Genomic DNA, 9317 nt, shown 5'->3' with positions numbered 1-9317 from the left:
CTAGTGGTCCAGCGTCCTGGACTCAGTGCTCTCACCCCAGAGCCACAGGCCCAACTTCTGGTTGAGGGACCAAGACCCCACAGGTCACCATCACAGCAATAAAGGGATTAAAAAAAAAGACTAACAAAACCCCAGGTGGATGGTAAAAAGTAAAATCAAACAAACAGAAGCAGAGACAAGGATGCATGCACAAACACAAAAGAAACAAAAAAGGAATCAAACAAATCAAAAAGCAAGAGAACAACCAGACAAACAAAAAAAACAAAGAACGAACTGAAACAATTAAAAAGAAAACTGACAGAAACACAAACCCATAAAACAAAACCAAAGCAGAGTGCCAACTGAAGAATGAAGCAAAGAAACAAAACAAACTGACAAAAAAAGATTTAAAAAAAAGAAAAAGGGGAAAGAAGACAGAACAACATAAAAGCAAAGTAGAAATAGAAATATTAAAAAAATAGAAAATATATTTTAAAAAGACAAAAAAAAAACCCCAGAGAAATGGTAAAAACAAAATCAAACAAACAAAAACAGAAACAAGGAACCACACACACGTAAAAGAAACAAAAACAGAGCCAAATAAAACAAAAAGCAAGAGAACAACCAGACAAATAGAAGAACCCAAAAATGAAATCAAACAATTAGGATTAAAACTAACAAAAAAAAAAAAAAAAAAAAAACTAACAAAAAAGAGCACAGACAGTAGAAGCAAGAAGAACTTCAATCCTGCAGCCTGTGGAACAAAAACCACATTCACAGAACGATAAACAAAATGAAAAGGCAGAAGGCTATATACTAGATGAAGGAACAATATAAAGCCCCAGAAAAACAATTAAATGAAGTTCATATAGGCAACCTTCCAGAAAAATAATTAGGAATAATGATAGTGAAGATGATCCAGGACCTTGGAAAAAGAATGGAGGCAAAGATCGAGAAGACGCAAGAAATACTTAACAAAGACCTAGAAGAATTAAAGAACAAACACTGAGAAGAATTAAAGAACAAACAAACAGAGATGAACAATACAATAACTAAAATGAAAGATACACTAGTAGGAATCAATAGAAGAATAACTGATGCAGAAGAATGGATAAATTACCTGGAAGACAGAACGGTGGAGTTCACTGTCGTGGAACAGGATAAAGAAAAAAGAATGAAAATTGAAGATAACCTAAGAGACAACTGGGACAACATTAAACGCACCAACATTCGCATTATAGGGTTCCCAGAAGGAGAAGAGACAGAGAGAGGACCTGAGAAAATATTTGAAGAGATTATATTTGAAAACTTCCCTAACATGGGAAAGGTAATAGCCACCCAAGTCCAGGAAGCACAGAGTGTCCCAGGGAGGGTAAAGCCAAGGAGAAACATGCTGAGACACATAGTAAGCAAACTTACAAAAATTAAAGACAAAGAAAAATTATTAAAAGCAACATGGGTAAAATGACAACTAACACACAAGGGAACTCCCATAAGGTTAACAGCTGATTTCTTAGCATAAATTCTGCTAACTAGAAGGGAATTTCATGATATATTTTAAGTGATGAAAGGGAAGAACATACAACCAAGATTACTCTACCCGGTAAGGATCTCATTCAGATTCCACGGAGAAATCAAATGCTTTAGAGACAACCAAAAGCTAAGATAATACAGCACCACCAAACCAGCTGTACAACAAATGCTAAAGGAACTTCTCTAAGTGGGAAATACAAGAGATGAAAAAGACCTACAAAAACAAACCCAAAACAATTAAGAAAATGGTAATAGGAACATACAAATCGATAATTACCTTAAATGTGAACTGATTAAATTCTTCAACCAAAAGTCACAGGGTCACTGAATGGATACAAAAACAAGACCCATATATATGCTGTCTGCAGGAGACCCACTTCAGACCTAGGGACATATGCAGACTGAATGTGAGGGGATGGAAAAAGATATTCCATACAAATGGAAATCAAAATAAAGCTGGAGTAGCAATACTCATATCAGAGAAAATAGAATTTAAAATAAGGAATATCACCAGAGACAAGGAAGGACACTACATAATGATCAAGGGATCAATCCAAGAAGAAGATATAACAATTATTAATATATATGCACCCAACATAGGAGCACCTCAATATGTAAGGCAACTGCTAACAGCTGTAAAAGATGAAATTGACAGTAACACAATAGTAGTGGGGGAATTTAACACCTCACTTACACCAATGGACAGATTATCCAGACAGGAAATTAATAAGGAAACAGAAGCTTTAAATGACACAATAGACCAGAAATATTTAATTGATATTTATAGGACATTCCATCTGAAACCAGCAGATTACACATTATTCTCAAGTGCACATGGGATATTCTCTGGGATAGGTCACATCTTGGCTAACAAATCAAGCCTCGGTAAATTTAAGAAAATTGAAATCATATCAAACATCTTTTCCAACCACAAGGCTATGAGATTAGAAATCAATTACAAGGAAAAGAACGTAAAAAACACAAACACATGGAGACTAAGCTATATGTTACTAAATAACCAAGAGATCACTGAAGAAATAAAAGAGGAAATCAAAAAATACCTAGAAACAAATGACAACGAAAACACAATGATCCAAAACCTATGGGATGAGGCAAAAGTAGTTCTAGGAGGGACCTTTATAGCAATACAATCTTACCTCGAGAAAGAAGAAAAATCTCAAATAAACAATCTAACCTTACACCTAAATGAACTAGAGAAAGAAGAACAAACACAACCAAAGTTAGTGGAAGGAAAGAAATCATAAAGTTCAGACCAGAAATAAGTGAAATAGAAACAAAGAAATCCACAGCAAAGATCAATAATACTAAATCTGGTCCTTTCAGAAAATAAAATTGATAAACCTTTTGCCAGACTCATCAAGAAAAAGAGGGAAAGGACTCAAATCAATAAAATCAGAAATGAAAAAGGAGAAGTTACAACGGACACCACAGAAATACAAAAGATCATAAGAGACTACTACAAGCAACTCTATGCCAATAAAATGGACAACCTAGAAGAAATGGACAAATTCCTAGAAAGCTATAGCCTTCCAAGACTGAACCAGGAAGAAATACATAATGTGAACAGACCAATCACAAGTAATGAAATTGAAACTGTGATAAAAAATCTTCCAACAAACAAAGCCCAGGAATAGATGGCTTTACAGGTGAATTCTACCAAACATTTAGAGAAGAGCTAACACCCATCCTTCTCAAACTCTTCCAAAAAATTGCAGAGGAAGGAAAACTCCCAAACACATTCTATGAGGCCACCATCACTCTGATACCAAAATCAGACAAGATATTACAAAAAAAGAAAATTACAGACCAATGTCACTCATGAATATAGATGCAAAAATCCTAAACAAAATAGTAGCAAACAGAATCCAACAACACATTAAAAGTCTCATACACCATGATCAAGTGGAATTTATCCCAGGGATGCAAGGATTCTTCAATATACACAAAGCAATCAATGTGATACCCCATATTAACAAATTGAAGAAGAGAAACCATATGATCATCTCAATAGATGCAGAAAAAGCTTTTGACAAAATTCAACACCTATTTAATGATAAAAACTCTCCAGAAAGTGGGCATAGAGGGAAACTACCTCAACGTAATAAAGCCTGTATATGACAAACCCACAGCAAACAATATTCTCAATGGTGAAAAACTGAAAGCATTTCCTCTAAGATCAAGAACAAGACAAGATGTCCACTCTCACCACTATTATTCAACAGTTTTGAAAGTCCTAGTCACGGCAATCAGAGAAGAAAAAGAAATAAAAGGAATAAAAATTGGAAAAGAAGAAGTAAAACTGTCACTGTTTGCAGATGACATGATACTATACATAGAGAATCCTAAAGATGCCACCAGAAAACTACTAGAGTTAATCAGTGAATTTGGTAAATTTGCCAGATACAATATTAATGCACAGAAATCACTTGCATTCCTATACACTAACAATGAAAGACCAGAAAGAGAAATTATGGAAACAATCCCATTTACCATTGCAGTGAAAAGAATAAAATATCTAACAGTAAACCTACCTATGGAGGTAAAAGACCTGTACTCAGAAAACTATAAGACACTGATGAAAGCAATCAAAGATGACACAAACAGATGGAGAGATATACCATGTTCTTGGACTGGAAGAAACATTATTGTGAAAATGACTATACTACCCAAAGCAATCTACAGATTCAGTGCAATCCCTATCAAATTACCAATGACATTTTTTTAACAGAACTACAACACAAAATCTTAAAATTTGTATGGAGACACAAAAGACCCTGCATAGCCAAAGCAATCTTGAGGGGAAAAAAGGAGCTGGAGGAATCAGACTCCCTGACTTCAGACTACACTACAAAGCTACAGGAATCAAGACAGTATGGTACTGATACAAAAACAGAAATATAGATCAATGGAACAGGATAGAAAGCCCAGAGGTAAACCTACCCACCTATGGTCAACTAATCTATGACAAAGGAGGCACGAATATACAATGGAGAAAAGAGAGTCTCTTCAGTACGTGGTGCTAGGAAAACTGGGCAGCTACATGTAAAAGAATGAAGTTAGAATACTCCCTAACACCATACACAAAAATAAACTCAAGATGGATTAAAGACCTAAATGCAAGACCAGACACTATAAAACTATTAGAGGAAAACATAGGAAGAACACTTTGACATAAATCACAGCAAGATCTTTTTTGATCCACCGCCTAGAGTAATGGAAATTAAAAAAAATAAACAAATGAGATCTAATGAAACTTAAAAGCTTTTGCACAGCAAAGGAAACTGTAAGCAAGACGAAAAGACAACCCTCAGAATGGGAGAAAATATTTGCAAATGAATCAATGGACAAAGGATTAATCTCCAAAATATATAAACAACTCATGCAGCTCAATATTTAAAAAAAACAACAACCCAATCAAAAAATGGGCAGAAGACCTAAATAGACATTTCTCCAAAGAAGATATACAGATTGCCAACAAACACATGAAAGGGTGCTCAACATCACTAATCATTAGAGAAATGCAAATCAAAACTACAGTGAGGTATCACCTCACACCAATTAGAAGAGCATCATCAGAAAATCTACAAACAACAAATGCTTGAGAGGGTGTGGAGAAAAAGGGAACCCTCCTGCACTGTTGGTGGGAATGTAAACTGATACAGCCACTATGGAGAACAGTATGGAGGTTCCTTAAAACACTAAAAATAGAACTATCATATGACCCAGCAATTCTACTACTGGTCATATACCCAGAGAAAATCATAATTTAAAAAGACACAGGCACCCCAATGGTCCTTGTGGCACTCTTTACAATAGCCAGGTCGTGGAAGCAACCTAAATGCCCATTGACAGACGAATGGATAAAGAAGATGTGGTACATATATACAATGGAATATTACTCAGCCATAAAAAGGAATGAAACTGGGTCATTTGTAGAGACATGGATGGACCTAGAGACTGTCATACAGAGTGAGGTCAGAAAGAGAAAAACAAATATCATATATTAACGCATATATGTGGAATCTAGAAAATGGTACAGATGATCCAGTTTGCAAGGAAGAAATAGAGACACACATGTAGAGAACAAACGTATGGACACCAAAGGGGGAAGGTGGCAGGGGAGGGTAGTGGTGGTGTGATGAATTGGGAGATTGGGATTGATATATATACACTAATATGTATGAAATAGGTAACTAATAAGAACCTACTGTATAAAAAAGTACATAAAATAAAATTTAAAAATTCAAAAAATAAAATTATAAAAAAATAAATAAAAACCAGCTGTATAAATATTTAAATTAAATTTTAAAAATTAGCAGGTTAAGAGCCTGCTTCTATTAATATAAATTAATGATTGAGTCTACATATTTATAATAAAGGTGACAAAAACAGTGAAAAAAATAACAAAGACCCATAACCTCAAAACAAAACCAGGTTTCCCTGGTGGCGCAGTGGTTGAGAGTCTGCCTGCCGATGCAGGGGATACGGGTTCATGCCCCGGTCCAGGAAGATCCCACATGCTGCAGAGCAGCTGGGCCCATGAGACATGGCTGCTGAGCCTGCGTGTCCGGAGCCTGTGCTCCAGAACGGGAGAGGCCACAACAGTGAGAGGCCCGCATACCAAAAAAAAAAAAAAAAAAAAAAAAAACCAAAGCTGTGTGTGAACTGAAGAATAAAGTAAGGAAAGAGAATAAATCGATAAAAATGATTTAAAGAAATAATAAAACAAAATAAAAAGTGAGGGCTTCCCTGGTGGCGCGGTGGTTGAGGGTCCACCTGCCGATTCAGGGGACGTGGGTTCATGCCCCCGTCTGGGAGGATCCCACGTGCCACAGAGCAGCTGGGCCCGTGAGCCATGCCTGTGCGTCTGGAGCCTGTGCTCCACAACAGGAGAGGCCACAGCGGTGAGAGGCCCACGTACTGCAAAAAAAAAAAAAAAAAAAAAAGTGAAAAAACACAGGACAACAGTAAATCAAAATAGAAATGGAAATATTTTAAATATATATATATATTAAGGAAAAAGAAGAAGAAAATAAAGGAAAATAACACAGAACAATACAAAAGCAAAGTAAGAATAGAAATATATAAAAAATTAAAAATATGTTATAATATGTGGAGATCCCAAAAGACTAAATTTTTTAAAAATACTAAAAAAACAACAAACAAAGAACAAACAAAAGAAGCCAGAGCCAACAACAGAATGAATCAAAACATAATAAAATTAATAGTAATAATTATGTTTCCCTGGGGTCTACACTGTAAGTGTCCTTGCACATGCCGTGAGCCACAGCCCTCCTCCGCCTCCCCAGGAGGCCCTCCTCTGACTCTGGGCTGGTCTCTGGGCCTGCTCTGGGCCCTGTGGTGACCACTCAGACTCTGATCTGGCCCAGTTCCTGCGTGTGCTTGCCCCCAAAGTCCACAGCTGCCAGAGCTAGACTGTTTCCATTTGTGGGAACACTCATTGTCTACTCAGATATTCCGCAGACACAGCGTCTACCTAGCTGATTGTGGGGATTTAATCGGCAGCTTGTACAGCTGATGGAAAGATTTTCTATCTTCTTCCTTAGTAACCCCGTCCCTAGGGTTCAGCTTTGATTTTATCCCCACCTCTGCGTGTGGTCCCCCCACAGGAGTCTGGTCCTGAGGCTGCCTTGGAGCTCTTGGGTCTTCCCTTGTAAGGACCGGGCACAGAGGTGGTATGACTGTTTAGATCGCGGGAGTCCTGGTAGCGCCAAATGTGCAGGGAAGCGGCGGCCACAGGCACAAGAGATATGGCCCTAGTGAGGGCCTTTTCTGCCACCCGGCAGCAGGCACGTGAGGGCCAGCTCTGAGGGGGGGCTTTTTTTTATTGCTCGGCAGCTGGTGCATGAGAGCCAGCCCTGAGGGGGCTTCTTTTATTGTCGTTGGCAGGCGCCGGCACGTGGGCAGAGAGAGATTACAATAGCGGCTCCTCCCCCTGCGTGTGACTCAGCAGTAGCGCCCTGCTTCCATGGCAGTCCAGTCTTCCTCTGTAGCATTCCCTGCTGTGGATTTCCTCCCTCCTGTCTCCTCGGTCCGTCTCCCCACAGCCAACAGCAGTTCTAGCTCTGGGTCTGTTCTCCAATCCCCATGCACCAGCTCCCCGTCCCCTTGCACACCGGTGAACCACACGTCCCCGTCCGGGGCATGTAGGGCCATGGTACGGACCGTCTATATATTTCTCCCTCTGTCCTGTCTGCCACAGATAAGCCGCTTCACCCCCTTCTGACACCCTCAAATGCTTCCCTTCTGTCTCAGTCAATTTCCCAGTCGGAGAAGGGGTTTCCCCGACTTCAGGAATCTTTCCTCTGCTTCAGCTCCCCTGCACCAGGGTGCAGGTCCCGCCCTGCTTCCTCTCCTCCTCCTTCTCCTTTCTTTTGTCCGTCCTACCCAGTTATGCAGGGATCTTTATAGTCCTTTCTGTTGTCCAAGGTCTTCTGCTAGTTTTCAGCCAGTGTTCTGTGAGAATTGTTGCATCTATAGATGTATTCCTGATGCATCCGTGGAGAGAGATGAACTCCACGTCCACCTACTCCTCCACCATCTTGAATCTCTATCTCCCAACTCCATTTAATTGAGGTTTCTGTTTATTACTTTTTTATATTTCCCCCTTTTGATCAAGATTTTTCTCTGAAAGCATCACTGATCAAGAGTCAGGTTTTGTCATTTCAGCAGCGTTTTGTCCCTCAGTGTCAGAAAGGATCTTTCTTAAGTGTAGTGTCCATGTCAGAGGAAAAGTACACGGATTGGAAACCTACTGAGATCACATTTGAGTAAAAAGGAGGGTAGGAGGGAGAGCTCTCAGGCTCTTTTTAATATAAAGTCCATATATTATCAAGATAATAGTTATTGGAGATCATCTGAAGCAATATGTCATCATCAAAGATGTGGAGATAAACTTACAACAGGCCTGGTCCTGGTCTCTTAGGAAAGCTGTCTTAACAGATGTTATCTGCTTCAACTCTAGGAAATCTTTACTTTTAGGTCACCAGATGATGCGCAGGTCCAGTCAGCGTTTGGTGTTTTCTTTAGGTGTGTCATGTAAATCCAAGAGTCTATTCCTTCAAGTTTGTTGATGCAGGGATTTGTTTGCAGAACATGCAAGGGGCCTCTCCAGTGAGGTTGGAAAGAATACTTCTGGAGGTATCTTCTGCAGTGGATGAAATTTCCAGGTTGCAAGATGTGATGCTTAAGGTCTTCATCTCCTGAGAGTGCACTGTGAAAAGATTGCTCTATCAAAATATGGTTATTTTCAATGGAAACAATTAGACCTTTGAAATATTGGAGTATCTCTTCTTTTATCAGTTGTATGTCAAAAGAAGCAGGAGCTAAGTCCATTGGTTGCCCTGTGACTATCTCAAAGGGTGAGAGTTTATGAGTTCCAAAAGGGGTGAATCTGAGATTAAGAAGGACTAACAACAATTCTTTTGGCCAAGGTATTTGGAGGACCTCTACAAAGTTTGCCAGTTGAGTCTTAACAATGTCATTAGTGCATTCAATTAAACCAGAGGATTGAGGGTGGTAAGAGCAGTGAAAGTGTTGTAAAACTGGCCAAACAGCACAGATTTGTCAAAGTATTTGGCCAGTAAAATGAGTTCCTTGATCACTATGAAGTTCAAGGGGGAGGTCCACACCCGTAGAGATAATCTTTTCTAAAAGGACTTTGACCACAGAACAGGCAGTAGCCTGTCTGCAAGGAAAGGCTTCAGTCCAGTGTGAAAACATACAGACCATGACTAAAACATATCTATATCCACAAGGTGGAG

Source organism: Pseudorca crassidens, chromosome 6 (genome assembly GCF_039906515.1).
Source record: "Pseudorca crassidens isolate mPseCra1 chromosome 6, mPseCra1.hap1, whole genome shotgun sequence".
Taxonomy (NCBI): domain Eukaryota; kingdom Metazoa; phylum Chordata; class Mammalia; order Artiodactyla; family Delphinidae; genus Pseudorca; species Pseudorca crassidens.
The sequence above is the reverse complement of the archived record's forward strand: the minus strand, read 5'-3'. Positions refer to the sequence as shown.